The sequence below is a fragment of the Mobula hypostoma genome, chromosome 20, assembly GCF_963921235.1.
Source record: "Mobula hypostoma chromosome 20, sMobHyp1.1, whole genome shotgun sequence".
NCBI lineage: Eukaryota > Metazoa > Chordata > Chondrichthyes > Myliobatiformes > Myliobatidae > Mobula > Mobula hypostoma.
The window spans coordinates 8295594-8308848 of record NC_086116.1 but is presented as its reverse complement, the minus strand read 5'-3'; the positions used below and the strand labels follow the sequence as shown (position 1 = coordinate 8308848).

At 41.6% G+C, this 13255-nt stretch overlaps 1 protein-coding gene across 7 annotated transcripts in view; it reads right to left on the bottom strand.

The window, feature by feature from the left end:
* sox5 (SRY-box transcription factor 5) overlaps positions 1-13255 on the bottom strand; it is a 396739-nt gene that overhangs the window by 348815 nt on the left and 34669 nt on the right. The window contains exon 4 of one of the 7 annotated variants that reach the window (XM_063072336.1): positions 2023-2200. The exons of the other annotated variants lie outside the window; for them this stretch is intronic. The gene's annotated coding sequence lies outside the window, so the exon portion shown is untranslated. The remainder of the gene's footprint in view (positions 1-2022; positions 2201-13255) is intronic. 7 annotated transcript variants of the gene reach the window in all.

Sequence of the window (13255 nt, the reverse complement as noted above, 5' to 3'; positions counted from 1 at the left end):
AGGTCGTGCTCAGTGACTTTTATGTCAGTCTGAGAAGACAGATGAACCTTAATTTAACATTTCTCTGAAAATCAGTTTCAATAACAGTGTAGTATTGCTTCTGTACTCCACACAGACATCATTCTGGATTGTGTGTGTTATTCTCCATAGTAGGGCTTGAACTCATAACTTTCTGATAGGAAACTGTCTTGAGCCACTGCTTTTAAGAAAAGCAGACAATAAAGTCCAAATTGGTGCAAGAAGATGATAGAATTGACTTTCTAATGCAGTGTTTAGTCAATAACTCATTGGCAGATGGATAATGTAATCCTTTACCCTTTTCAAAGCATTTTCACAGCAAATTAATCACATAATCATTGACCTTAAACACAGGAGTAGGAGTGGGATAGTGACTTCTTCAAGATTGTCCTTTCACAGCTACTCTCCTACCCCATCATCATTTTCCTACCTTCTAACCCTTCCCTTGTTTCTGCATATTTCCAGAAATCCATTGATCTCTGATGAAATTCAATCAATGATAGAACCATCCCTGCCCCTTGTGATAAAGATTTCCAAAGAATCTGCACACACTGAAGAGAAATTTCCCCTGACATTAAATCTAAGTTACCCGCCTGGTTGTCATCACTTGTTTGAGACTCAAAGCCAGTGGGAAGCATTCTCCCCCTATCTCCCCTGTTGAATACTCTAATGTTTCAATGGGGGTATCTCTCATTCTTCTGAACTGTAAATTCACTAGTGGGTGGCACAGAAGCGTAGTGGTTAGCAGATCGTTTTAAAATGCAAGAGATCAGTGATCGGAGTTCAGCTCCAGCCGCTGTCTCTAAGGAGTTTGTACATTCTCCCCATGACTGCATGGGTTTCCTCCAGGTGCTTCAGTTTCCTCCCACATTCCAAGGACTTGTACGCTAGACTAAAACTATGTGCTATAGTCCCACTAAGCTCCTGCACAACAGTGGTTATATTTCCCTATCCTTGCCTTGAAGTCCTGCAGCAACAAAAGGCAGCATCCCTTTTGTCTTTTTAACTGTCCACTGACCCTGCATGTTAGTTATCAGTTATTGATGTACAAGCTAATTTTCATTGCATTCAGACCCTCGGATACTATATATATAGATATATACACACACACACATACATACACATACACACACATATGCCCATGACAATAAACTTAAACCTGAACTTGAAAGACACCTAGTTCCCTCTAAATACCACATTTCTCAAACTAACATCATGTTTAAAAAAGTATTTTTTCTCTCTCTCTCTAAGTGGATAATGTCACATTTTTCAATCTGGTACTCCATCTACCATTTTGTAGTTGCTCATTCACCTGTCTTGTCATAAAGCCTCTTTGCTCCTTCGTGGCATCTTACTTTCCCATTTAATTTTGTGTTAGAGCTAGAGATATTACATTGTAACCCCTCAAAGAGATGCTGCTATAGATTGTGAACAGATTCTTAAGCCACCTTCTGTTTAAAACCTGCCCTCCTATATTCCTAGTCTTTGATTTTTGTTAGCCTGCTCTCAATCCACATAGCTAGGCATCCGTTAGTCTTGTGAGACCATGGATCTGCACCTGGAAAGTCTTCACTCTCCAGGGCACAGGCCTGGGCAAGGTTGTATGGAAGACCAGCAGTTGACCATGCTGCAAGTCTCCCCTCTCCACGACACCAATGTTGTCCAAGGGAAGGGCATTATGACCCAGACAGCTTGGCACCAGTGTTGTCGCAGAGCAATGTGTGATTAAGTGCCTTGCTCAAGGACACAATACGTTGCCTCGGCTGGGGCTCGAACTCATTACCTTCAGTTCGCTAGTCCAATGCCTTAACCACTTGGTCAGGTGCCCACAATAGTAGAAGATCCTAAACTTCATGTGCGATCTTATTTGAAATGAGGGGCCACTGGGTCCTGATGCTCTTGGAGATGTTATCGAAATTCTGAGGTTATGGACTAGACTGAAGTTCAAACTAACCATAGTTCATATTGGCCTTTTTCAGTTCTATGTTTTTTTTATGTTCTTACCCATTCTTTCTTGTTGCAGGTTGGCGGGCTGGGGGTTTGAGTGATCTGGTAGTTTTTGTGCGAGGGAGGGGTTGGGGGAGTTGGGGTTTGCAAGCTTTTGTTTCTTTTCCTTTTCATGCAGGGCAGGGATTGATATCTTCTTCAACTAGCTATATGGTTTTCTGTATTCCATGGCAATCTGGAGAAGACAAATCTCAGAGTTGTATTCTGCAAACGTATTTTGAATATAAAATAAACCTTTGAAATACACTACATCCACTGGATTCCCTTTCCCTCATCATTTACACTACTGCATGCCCCAGTAGATGAGTAAGGAATATTAATTTTCTTTCATGAATGAATGCTGACTCTACTCAATAATTTTCTAAATGTCTTGATATCACACCCTTTGAGCTGGACTCCAGCATAATATGATGTCTGGCTAAAACGAGATCAAGCTGTATTACAAGGTTTTACTCCAACAGTATTTAGCAAGCTCCATCAATTCATATGCAAAGGTTAACCGTGAATAACATCTCAGTTATTTTTGGATTAAATCTCTCATGCAAATTTACTTCATCATCCACATTATTGAAAATATATACACTTGTACTGAAAATAAGTTTAAAGAGCATAATTGCTGTTGTATAATACAGACACTAGAATGGAAGCACATGGGGACTGGATGCCAATGGTAAAGATGAGGTAGTGGGGGGGCGAGGGAAATAGAAGTTGTTAACATAGTGGAGAGCATGCAAAGTGTCCCAGATATACATGGGAAGGGACTGGACAAGGGGATAAAAGATATAGTTCAATAAGAGGAGACAAGTTCAGATAAAGGGACTCGAAGTGAAATGTCAACTATTTCACTCCACAGGTGCTGTCTGAACCAAAGTTCCTCCATCAGCTATTTATTGCTGTTGTATAGTTACCCCTCCACCACCATCTTTTTTAAAAATCTTGTTTTGTACTCTCCCCCTGGTTTTATTGAAATTACCACTGGAGGTGCTTCAGTGGTAGACATGGGAATTATTCTTCCCATTTTCAGGCCCTGATGGTGTACATGGAAGGGTACTGAAAATCTATGGCAATCAACTGGCAGGAGTGTTCAAGGACAATTTCAAACTCTCACTTCTGTATACTGTTCCCACCTGCTTTAGAAAAGCAGCAATCATACTGGTACCCAACAAGAACAGGGTGAGCAACTTCAATGACTATGGACAGATAGCATTCTCATCTACTGTGAAGTGCTTTGAGTGGTTGGCCATGGCTCAGAAAGAACCTGGACCAGCTTCAATTTGCCTAGAGTCACAGCAGGTCAACAGTGGGTCGATCTAACTGGCTCTTCACTAGGCTGTGGAACATACAGACAACTGCTGTTTATCTCAGCGTTCAACACCACCAAACTCTTACTATTAATCAAGAAGATTTAAAACCCGGGTCTCTGCACCTCCCTGTACAGCTGGATCCTTGGCTTCTTCATCTGGAGACCATAGTCAGTGCAGATTGGTAATAGCACCTCGTCCTCACAGGCACACCGCAAGGATGTGTGCTTAGCCGACTGCTCTACTCTCTCTACAACGATGACTGAGTGGCTAGGCGCAGCTCAAACAACTTGGTGAAACTGACTGATGGCAGGATCTCAGCTGGTGATGAGGAAGCAAACAGGGGTGAGACAGGTCAGCTGGTTGAGTAGTGCGCAAGAACAACCTTGCACTGAACATCAGTTAGACCAAGGAATTTATTGTGAACTTCACGAAGGGGAAGTCGGGAGAATGTATATGAGTCTTCATTCTGGGGTTAGAGAGGAAAGGATAAGCAATTTCAAGTTCTTGGGCATCAACATCTCAGACAATCTACCTTGAGCCCAACACATTGATGCAATCATGCAGGCAGCACACGGCTATATTTCAAGAGGAGTTTGAGAAGATTTTCTCCGTCGCCAAGACTTTTACAAATTTCTGTGGTGGAGACCATCTGCCTGATTGCATTGCCACCAGGTATGCAGCCTCCAATGCACAGGATGAAAAGAGGCTACAGAGGATTGGAGATCCCGTCAACACCATCTCGGCTACTACCCTCCTTACCATCGGGGTCGTACTCAGAAGGTGATGCCTCGGGAAGGCAGCATCTATCATGAAGGGCCGTCACCATCCAAGCCATGCCCTCTTCTCGTTACTACCATTGGGGAGGAGATACAGGAGCCCGAGGACATACACACCCAACGATTCAGGAACAGCTTCTTCCCATTCGCCTTCACATTTCTGAACGGTCCACGAACATGACCTTATTATTCGTCTTTTACACTATTTATTTCATTTTTATGCCTTGCGCTGCGCTACTGCTGCTGCAAAACAACAAATACCACTATCAGCGATAATAAGCTTGATTCTGATTCCTGTACATCAGTTTTTACAATCACCTTTACTATATAGAACAAATAAAACGCCTTTTTAAAAAGGCACTGACTTAAAATATGCAGTGGATTCGATGTATTCCACCCGCACTTTAACTGTTCCAATCAGATGTATAGACAGGGGAAGGTGGACGTAGAGTGTAATGTTCAAACATATTGAAGGATCAAACCATTGACCGCATGTTAATTTAAACCCGAGGGGACAAGCACCCACCCACGCATTGAAAGCTTAGGCGCTCTTCTAAACTAAAAGAGCGGCGCTCATCCAAGATTATTCATAAGCGTTCGAGAATCCGGCAAATAACACTTCAGTAAAGTTTAGCGAGTATAACTTGCAGAAGAGTAACGGTAGGATACGTTTAGCAACAGATACAAGTGTATTTTAGACATGGATGACAGACTGGTTCGAAAGATGCGGAGGATATTTTGGAGCAGGGATTTAGATTGTGACAGTTTAAAATCGCTCAATTTGCCGCAACAACCAGTCAGATAACCAGCAGGACCCGTGCTGCTCAGAAGTCTGATATGGAACACGATGTAATCACTCCACTAAACCATGTTACAAGGCTTTATGCGGCTGCAATCTTTATGTTACAAGGAAATGCACCGGAGAGGTTTCTTGTCCTATGAAATAAATGTCAATCTGATTGTTGTCTTGTGTTACAGCAAGTAATTTTTCTAAACTGATAAATCGATTTCTGACAGCGCACTGTGGGCGAGGAGTGTTATATTTTAACATTAATGCAGGCAAGCTGAAGTTCAAATTTTAAATATAAAAATTATGCACTTGAACTTTGCTTTTTTAAAAAATATAAAAAAAGACCTTGTGTATTTAAGTCAAAAGCTGACCACTTTCTAAACACGCCGTGTAACTGTGAATTGTCTAACACCGCCTTTCATAGACACACACATACAAGCAGACCAGAAAGATCAAATCTGGGCAGTTTAATTACCATTCAGGCCCCAAACCCTGCCTTTGATATGGAAATACAGTACCACATCAGCTCGCCGCAACCTTTCACTTTGAGTTCCCCTCCTACAATCTAAAACATGAATGTTAAATAGGCGCGCCAACACCTGACTGTGAAAGGTAACGAGGATACCTGAACAGACAGCGCGGAGGTACCCACGGTTACACCGAGTGGTCATATAACAGGCGCTTTGTTTCACGCTCTCATGTGTGCACGCGAGAGAGCCCACTTCGGATTGAAACGGATGAAAGCTGTCATGTACAGTTACCCCAGCTATTGTCATCTGCTTATTGCACTGACTCCCAGCTCTGCTTTAATTATTAATTGCACTTGTCAACTATCATTAATCCCTCTTTAGCTCCTCTGTCTCGAAGTAATTAGACAGGATAGCCCCGTTGCACTCAATTGTTTCGAGAGCTCCTAATATAGATTCTGTTGAGGGGGAGGAAAAAGATAAATTAACACTTTATTATAGGGCTGAAACTATTCTCTACCCCACCAACCTACCCCATTTTTACCCGCGACATCCGACTCATCTGGCAAAATAAAACTACCCCCTCCTGAAATCTGTTCAGTAAGCACTAAAGGCTTATTTCTGTTTATTGAACTAAAAAGGTCACCGTTCTCTCTAGATATACAGCCCGTGGTGCTGATAATTTTATGCATAAACAAATGGCAAATTTGTGCCGCATAAATATGTATTAGCAATTATTCTCGTCGGCTGATGCTAGCCGCATGCAAATCCACCGTTCGCAGGCACCGGTCCGCTTTTGTTTTCACTAAAGCAGGAAACAAAGAGCACAATACAACAGTTTAAAGATCAGCTATCAATAGGTGATGCAAATGTACGAGAGATCGTTTGTTAAAAGAAACCTGCTGGCAAATGGATTGTACTCTGGGTGGGGGGAAATCTGGCTTCTTTTTTACCTCTGAGGTTTGAAGTACTCTTGACAAGCTAACAACTAGCCTGGTGCTAAAGCTCACTGCCAAATGGAAAGTTACGGTTACACAGGTTGTGTAAACATCAAGGAAGAATAGTTAACCCCAAAGTGTTTCTGTCCCGAAGGCTAATAAGGATTCATAGGGTCACCTGCTTCATCCCTTTCAACACATCCAGTTTGCTTTGTTGATCACCTTCAGAGGCCCAGAGAGAACACACTGTCTAGCATGGCCTCTTTATATTGTGAAGTTTGCACGGGCACTTTCTTTTGGAAGGCTATCAACGGAATGATAAAAGCGAATCGTGGGAATTCAGCTAATTCTGATTGTTTTTAAACCTGTCGCTACACCCCTTGGATTTGAATGCCAAACTGAAGCAGTAATATACTTTATTCAAGCAACTTGCATATGTCTTAAAACTGATGTCACATCAGTGAAACTGGATTAACACCAAAGACACATTTCTGCCCAAATTCCAAAATCCTAAACGTTTTCCCCCAAAAAATACTAACTATGTTTTGTCCCACAGGTCGCCAAATAGGCTAAAAAGAAACTCAAAAGATCCCTTAAAAATCAAGGAATTGAAATCTGAAGGTCTTTGAATTAATCGTCTTTTCTTTTAAGTAAATATTTTAACCCAAATTTTGGCTCTTGATGCACGTAGCTCTTCAGTATCCGAGTGAGTGGTTAAAATAAACTCGAATATTCAAGTCAGAATCGAATCTCAGTCAGGCTAGATACAGCACGGAAAGCCTTTTTAGTGTTTATTTGATCCAAGTTTGATTCTTTCCCTCAGCAGAACTAATCTTCAATTCGCGATTCTCACAAACGGTAGTTTATTTTTGTATTATTATTTCAAACTTAAGCATCAAGGAAAAGAAAATCTCCCGCGCTCACTGCTTTAGAAGATGCAGACAAACTTTGAGAAGGGTTGAGGTGGGAAACTGTTGGTTGGTGAGGTGGGGGCAATTCATTGGTAAATCAAGAACTGGGACAGGATCGGTGCGATAACTTACAATGAAGACGTTCAACTAGCCCTGGCATCCGTAGCTACCGTCCGTGCAAAGGTTCATTTTTGGGAAGTATATTTTAAACAGGAGTAGCGCGTAAATACACATAAATGAGGTGTAGGACCCAAGTGGAAACGAATAGAAATTCTTTCAGAGCAGGATACAAATATTTTATGGTCAGTCTAAATAGCTCATTGTGCTGAGGAGTTCCTATACTTCTGAATGTTCTATTCTCTCTCCTTCTTCCATATCTACGCACATATCTAATTTAATAAACCGCGTAATTTCAGTTCCTTTCAAATTAAGTGGCTACCACAATAGCCATCTCTTCAAAGTCTTTTCCCGGGCCTCCCTCCTTGCATTCATGCCTGGCTGTCTCGGCGGCCATTAGCTTACTCTTGACAGCTTGACAGGCTAGAATAAGGAAATAACACACGTAAACATTGTTTCCTGATGTATGCATTCATCTCTGCTGACAAACACGGATATTGAGGAGATATTTCACTCCCACTTTCAGCTCTGTAAATTATACCCTGCCCACAGAAGGATGCAACTTTCATGTCTTCAAATAGCCTCAATCATTTCAACTTCCCTTTAACAGCACATCACACCCATCATCCCACTACCTCCTTACATTCGCCGTCAATATCACCCTCCCCCACTTCCACAGCATAGAAAGCTTTTAGACATTTTTGTTGCAGCGAAATACACACACACACACACACACACACACACACGGTGTTTCACTAACATAATGATTCGACGTAATGACATTCATATGTATTGTTACTGATTGATTCAATCTCGGCGTTTAAAGAGGATTTCTTCGCCGCTTGATAATTGTTTTGCAGATTAATCAGCCGAGCGATAATTCTCATCTCTAACCATTCCAAATATTTTAAACATCCGGACTTTCTGTAACTCGGAAAACTATATTTAAGATTGCTCCTGTTTATTTCTGATAAATTCGTTAAAATGATGGGTCGCTTCTCAGCTGCAGGCTGCTTGAGTTGAGTGTTTATGTTTCTTGAAAGTATTAATAGCCAACATGTCACTGTCACTGTCCAGTTTGAAAAGCAAAATCGTTTGCTCCTAAGTATTTCTGGGAATTGAAACAAGTTAATCTGGTGTTTGAGCACTGTTGAGTTAGACTGGTAGAATTACCTTTGTTGCGATTCATGCCAAGCTTCTTTTAACTGCAGTGAAGATCCACATGCTAGTATGTGAAGCGCTTCAAGAATCTCTATGTCTCATTTTAATTGGGTCCAAACTTTTCAGCCTTGGTTTCATATACTGACCACTTCCCTTCACAGTTTCCATGCAATCCTTTTTTCAAAGCTACCTCACCTCTCCTGCACTTGGAACAAGCCATTCTTCACCAGTTGCTGACAGAGCAGAGGGCAATCCCGAGACTCAGAGTGCTGTTCATCTTCGTTGGACATGCCATGCTCCTCAGAGCAGCCATTGGACAAAACTCATTGCTTGAAAGACATATGCTGATATTAATTTCACTTACAACAAATGGAAGGAATAGTCGGTTTGAACATGGTACATAGGACACAGAACACTACAGGCCCTTCGGCCCATGCTGTTGTGCCGATCTTTTACCCTACTCAACATCAATCCCTCCCACGTAACCCTTCATTTTTCTGCCTATCCAAGAGTTTCTTAAATATCCCCAATGTATCTGCCTCTACCACCACCACCTGGCAGGACATTCCACACACACACCACTCTGTGTAAAAAATATTACCTCTGACCTTAAAGTGATGCTCCCTCATACTAGCCATTCCTTCCCTGGGGGAAAAACTTCTCGGTCTGCTCACTCGATGTATGTCACTTATCCTTTGGCCCCCTTGTGTCTGCATTCTGCCGATCAATAAGGTAACAGAGTCAAGCAGCGTGGAAGCCGGCCTGTTGGCCCACTGCAGTTGATGATTGTGACCATGACCATGAATGATCTTTCACTTCAACCCCATTTTCCAATATTAAGCCCCCACCTCTTAACTGCCTTCATGTCCCAAAGTGCATTGGTCTGTCTTGGATATATCAGTGATATAGTAGAGTGATTTTTGGGTTTAGCACATTTACATTTGGCTAATGACTTTGGCCACCAGTCATCACATTCGAGTATGTATTGAGGATTTAATTTGGAGTGCAGCTCTGCACGATGGGTTCCTAAAAACTGCAAATCCGAGATTAGACAATGCCTATTAAAATTCATTTGGATGTCTGTGGTGTGGGTGCGAATTGGGAGCTGTGAAGTTTCAAAGAAGGCATTTTCCATACATTGAAAATATGGAATTGTCCTTTGATGTTTAGTACATAAAACATTGAGCCCCACGTTGGCCAGCCAGACCTTTCATGTCTCCATATGATGCCTTGTGTTTTTGAATAAAAAAGCTGCTTCGTACCTACCAGTACTTTTCTTCAGTGATTTCATTCACACAACAACATTTATGAATAGCAAAATCCAGAGATTCAGATTTTCAAAGAGATTCTTTCTAATCTCAGCCTTCCCTTTTGTATTGAAGATGTGACTCTTGGTTGCAGGATGTCTGGCCATGAAAGCATCAACCCTGCATCTAATGTCTTAACGCCCTTTACAATTTTGTGTGTTTGAATAAGATCACCTCATTTATAATGGACTTGGAAGTCACCAAAAGGAGTCTTATATAAAGGCCACCTCCGGCCATTTCCCAGAGTTATTCTCTATCCATATACCACTCCCAACCACAATCCTGCTCGTTTGAGACAACTCTCTAAATTCAGTCATGAAGCACAGAAGCAATCCCTTAGCTCTCTGTGTCTGTCTAACTATTAATCACCTATTTATACTAATGGTAAGAGCATAAAACAGGAACAGAATTAGGCCATTCAGTGCATTGGGTCTGTCTGCCATTCAGTCATGGCTGAACCCCATTCTCCTGCCTTCTCCCTGTAACCTTTGACATTGTTACTAATCAATAACCTATCAACCTCTGCTCTAAATATACTCAATAACTTAGCCTCCACAGGCATCTGCGATAATGAAGTCCACTGATTCTTTGCATTATAGCTGAAAAAATTCCTCCTCACTTCTGTTTTAAAAGAATGTGCTTGTATTCTGAGGCTGTGCCTACTCTGCCACTGTAGGAACCATCCTCTCCATGTCCACTCTGTCGAGGATAATCCTATTCTAATCCAATTTTATTGTCCCTCCATTCCCCTCAAATCTTCCAGATACCGCCACTCACCTGCACAGTTGGGGTGATTTACAATGGACATCTACCCTACTAACCTGCATGTCTTTGGGATGTGGAAGGAAATTGGAACACACAGTCAGTCCCAGGGAAAACATGCAAACTTCATACAGACAGCACTGGAGGTCAGGAATGAACCAACGTCCCTGTGCTTGCAGGATTATACCTCTCCGAGCTGTGCCACTTTGCCACCCACTTACAACTGCATACCAAAGTGCAGTTCACAAAGATGGCTGTGGATGGACTGAATATCATCTTCCAAAATGAACACACATTTCCCCTAAGTATTCCCGGGTCAGTAACAGTGATTGGAGCTCGAAGGTGAATCGGCAGTCCAGATTGAAGCCCAAAAGTGGATTGGAGCACAGAAGTCGAGGCCCGGTGGCCAGAGTCCTAACTCTGTGAACTCAGCTGGGGTAGTCAGGGGCCCCATGTTTGTGAATCCACGAGCCTGCTGAAGGCTAGAGGTCAAAGGACTGTGTATGTGCATGGGTGGCTGGGTGGCTGGGTGGGAGGGAAGGAGGAATGGGGCTTGGTTCACTGCTGTTGTTTTGTGGCTTGTTGTGTTCTGTGGTGTTCTGCTGAGCGCTGTGGACACACCATGTTGGTACTGGAATGTGTGGCAGCACTTACGGGCTGAACCCAGCACATCCTTGGCTGTGTTGGATGTTAATGCAAAAAACATATTTCTCTTTATGCTTCAAAGTACATGTGATAAATAATAATAATAAATATGAAATAGAATAATAAATAAATTTAGATCTAGATATCTTCTTCTACCCCAGTAATGGTCTGAAAACACATGAAATTCTGCAGGTGCTGGAAATTCAGAGCAACACACGCAAAATGTTGGAGGAACTCAACAGGTCACGCTGTCTGACCTGCTGAGTTTCTCTAGTATTTTGCGTGTGTTATTGGTCTGAAAATACCTCATGCCTGGTGATATATTTATCCACACCATCCCTAGATCCAGCTCTGTATCACCACCTAACTTCAGCTTTACCTCAGCTCAATCACTAAATCCTTTCTCCATTTATTCATTGGTTCCAGACTCCACTAAGATGTGGGAGATAGATGACGTGGATAGCCATATGACTATGTTAAAGCTTTAAGACTATGAGGCCATAAGATATGGGAGCAGAATTAGGCCATTCAGCCCATTAAGGCAGTACCACCATTCAATAATGGCAGATTCTCAACCCCATTCCCCTGTAACTTTTGACACCCTTACTAATCAACTAACTATCTAAGTTGAAAAGTTCAAAGTAAATCTATTATCAAAGTATATTTATATGGCACCTTGTACAACCCTGAGATTTGTTTTCTTGCAAGCATACTTAGTAAATCCAAGGAACGTAATAAAATGAATGAAAGACTGCACTCAACAGGATGGACAAGCAATCAATATGTAAAAGACAACAAACAGAGCAAATACAAAAAAAAGAAGAGAAAACAGAAATAATAATAATAAATATATAAGCAATATATATTGAGAACATGAGATGAAGAGTCCTTGAAAGTGAGTCCATAGGTTGTAGGAGAAGTTCAACCTCAATTTAAAATATACCCAATGACTTGGACTCCACAGCCATTTGGGGAAATAAATTCCATAGATTTTCCACCCTCTGGCTAAAATCTCTGTTTTAAAGAGACATTTGTTTATTATGGGGCTAACATTTCATTTGTTTTCCTTATTACTGACTCAATCTATAAGTTAACCTTTAGGCAATTCTGCACTAGATCCCTTTGCACTCCCAATATCTGAATTACATTCCTACTTAGAAAATAGTCTACGCTTTTATTTCTTCCACATAAGTAGATGACCATACACTTTTCTAAACTGTATCCCATTCTCTCATTCTCCCAGCCTATCTAATTCCTTCTGCCTCAATATTACCTGGTTCTCAACCTATCCTTGTATCATTGCCACAAAGCCATCAATTCCATCAACCAGATCATTAATATATAGCTTGGAAAGTAGTGGACCTAACACCAATTCTGATCCCTGAGGAATGCCACTAGTCACTGGCAGCCAGTCAGAAAAGACCTCCTTTATTCCTACTCTTTGACTCTGTCAGTCATCTCCTATCCTATCTTAGAACAATCTATTTCTGCAGAAAGTCGTCAATCCTTGACACCTTGCTTTCCATTGCTGGGCACGCCACACAAACCTGTAGTTCACAACTTTCTTATCCCTTTGTTTGTATTCTCGTTCTCATATTGCCTCCTCAATTTTCCCCACGGCAACGCTGGTCTCACCCTATCGCTGAAATTCCCTTGACTTACTCATCCCTCTTCCACCTTCCCTTAAGATAAAACCAAAGTTTTCTCTCTTTCCCAGTACCAGTATTTTCTGTGTGATTGATAGTTCCCAGATAAGCAAGGCCTCAGCTTTTGGAATTAATCTTCTTTCATATAAATTCCTTTTTGCTTATCCTTTTTATGTAATCTGCTATGGCTATTTAACCTCACAAATTATAGGCACTGTTCCAGATGACTCCCTTATTAGCATCTCTGAATTTAATCTCTCCATTATTGGTGGCCTTACCTTCTGGGATTTCCAACTCTCCCTCTCTGCCTCTCTTTTCTCCCTAGTAGATTGCACAAGACCCATCTCTGTAATCAATGGTCTTCTGCCCCACATCTCCCTGTATGGCTCAACATTAATTTGTGGAG